The sequence below is a fragment of the Rhinopithecus bieti genome, unplaced genomic scaffold (genome assembly GCF_001698545.2).
Source record: "Rhinopithecus bieti isolate Rb0 unplaced genomic scaffold, ASM169854v2 repeat_27797, whole genome shotgun sequence".
NCBI lineage: Eukaryota > Metazoa > Chordata > Mammalia > Primates > Cercopithecidae > Rhinopithecus > Rhinopithecus bieti.
The window spans coordinates 1-1,990 of NW_016880205.1; the positions used below are offsets into that span (position 1 = coordinate 1).

The 1,990-nt window shown below is 36.5% G+C and overlaps 1 long non-coding RNA gene across 1 annotated transcript; it reads left to right on the plus strand.

Annotated features, from left to right (window-relative positions):
- Window positions 1-103: 103 nt before the first annotated feature.
- On the plus strand, window positions 104-1,724 carry LOC108525755 (uncharacterized). Its single transcript, XR_001884338.1, has 2 exons — window positions 104-440; window positions 1,592-1,724. It is a non-coding gene; the product is annotated as an uncharacterized LOC108525755 (long non-coding RNA).
- The last annotated feature ends 266 nt before the right edge of the window (window positions 1,725-1,990 follow it).

The following is a 1,990-nucleotide window of genomic DNA, read 5'->3' on the forward strand; positions in this document are numbered from 1 at the left end:
AAAAAGTGTACACTTTATTGACTGATTTATGTCTGATCGGTATTTTTGATTACAAATTGTTTAGCCACTACTTTAAAGCTTTCTTTATTTTTTTCTGAATTTTATTGATTCATTTATGTCTTAGTCTTTTTTATTACAAATTATTTATTGTTTAATCACTACCTTCGAGCCTGTTTTATTTTTTCTGAATTTTATTGACTCATTTAGGTCTTAGCCCTTTTTATTACAAATTATTTATTGTTTACCCACTACAGCTTTTTTTATTTTTTCTGAATTTTATTAAAGGATGATATTGATGATGAAATGTCTTATGATGAACATTTAGAGGTTTATTTTGAACAACTGGCAATTCCAGGAATGATGGAATAAAACATATGAAGTAGAAGGACTGGAACCTCCAGAAAAAATACTTTAAGTTACCTACAAGTGATCCTAGTCAGGTATGTTACAGTCTCAATGGCTTTTCAGAAATTTGACAGAAAATTACTATTGATCTCATTGGATGTTTACATGAATTTTAAGCCTTTGATTTTCTTTTAACTCTGTTTTTTACAGGTATGAATTGATAAGAAATACCTGCACCTTCCCTCCTTCCTATCTTTCCCTTGCCTACAGAAAATTAAAAGGTAAAACAGTGGACATCTACATATTCTTCATTCAGATTAACAAGTTGCTAGCATTTGCCACCTTTGCATTTTCTTTCTCTTTCTGTAAGTACTTTCTTCTCTGAATCATTTGAAAGTAAGTTGCAGAGAGCAGGATGTTTTACCCCAATACTTCAGCATTTATCTCTTGCAAATAATGACGTATTTCTACATAATTACAATTCTACCGTCTAACTATAATACAGTAATTTAATGTACAACCCATATTCAGATTTACCTGATTGTCTCCAAAATGTTCTTTATTTTTCGTTTACACCCACGGTTTAATGAAAGATTAACCTTGCCTTTGGTTGTCATGTCCCTCTCTTCTTTTACTTTGGAGTAGTTCTTTCAATACATGAAACATTTTGGAAAATCTAGGCTCTTTGTTTTGTAGAGTGACCCATAATCTGATATATCTGATGGTTTTTTTCTTCTCCTGACTAGAATAGATTGAGCATTTTGGCAAGAATACAGATTAAACAGTGTTCTCATGAGCGGATTCAGATTAAACAGAGAATAATGCCTAATCCAGATGAGGCAGTGTTGGGTACTTATCGCCTCACACCGGGGGATGTTTGAGTCTGTTTGTCCCACGATTGATGAGGCTATGTTTAATAATTTTGGCTGAGGTGGTGTCCACCGGACATCTCCTTGTGAAGGGAGCTTTCCCCTTTGTTTTTAGTCATCTGTGGGACGAGACATCAAAGCACTGTGAACGTTTTATTCCCCAGCAACCTTCATGGGCTGGTTTCAGTGTCATTGCTGAAGCCTCTTGGAAACATCGATTACACCTGTGGTTCCAATGGTGATTTTTTCTCATTCCTTTTGCATTGATTACCTGCCTCCTTCAATGAGGTAGATGTTGTCTGCTCCCCATGTTTTCCCCTTCAAAATGTTTAATTTTAATTTAAATGATTAATACAGCTAAGTTATTCTTTCAACAGGCAAATGAAAACAGTAAAGTGTCAGTTTCACCCAGAAAATAACAGCGCTGGTTTCTCATGGCTCACACTCTTCTGAAACGACTCAGGAAGAGCCTGAGGAAGGCCATGTTGTTTGTCTACCTGGGACTAGTAAGTGTAGAAATAGGATTCCTTTGTTCTTAAATTCTACTTTTGACTTCACTTTTAAAATATAATTTCTTTGGTATGATTAAGCTCATGCCTGTAATCCTAGCATTTTGGGAGGCGAAAGAAGGAGAATTGCTTGAGCCCAGGAGTTTGAGACCAGCCGAGGCATCATAGGGAGACTACACACCCACACCCACACACACACACACACACCCCGGGAGTGGTGGCATGCAGCTATGGTCCCAGCTACCTGGGAGGCTGATGTTGGAGGAT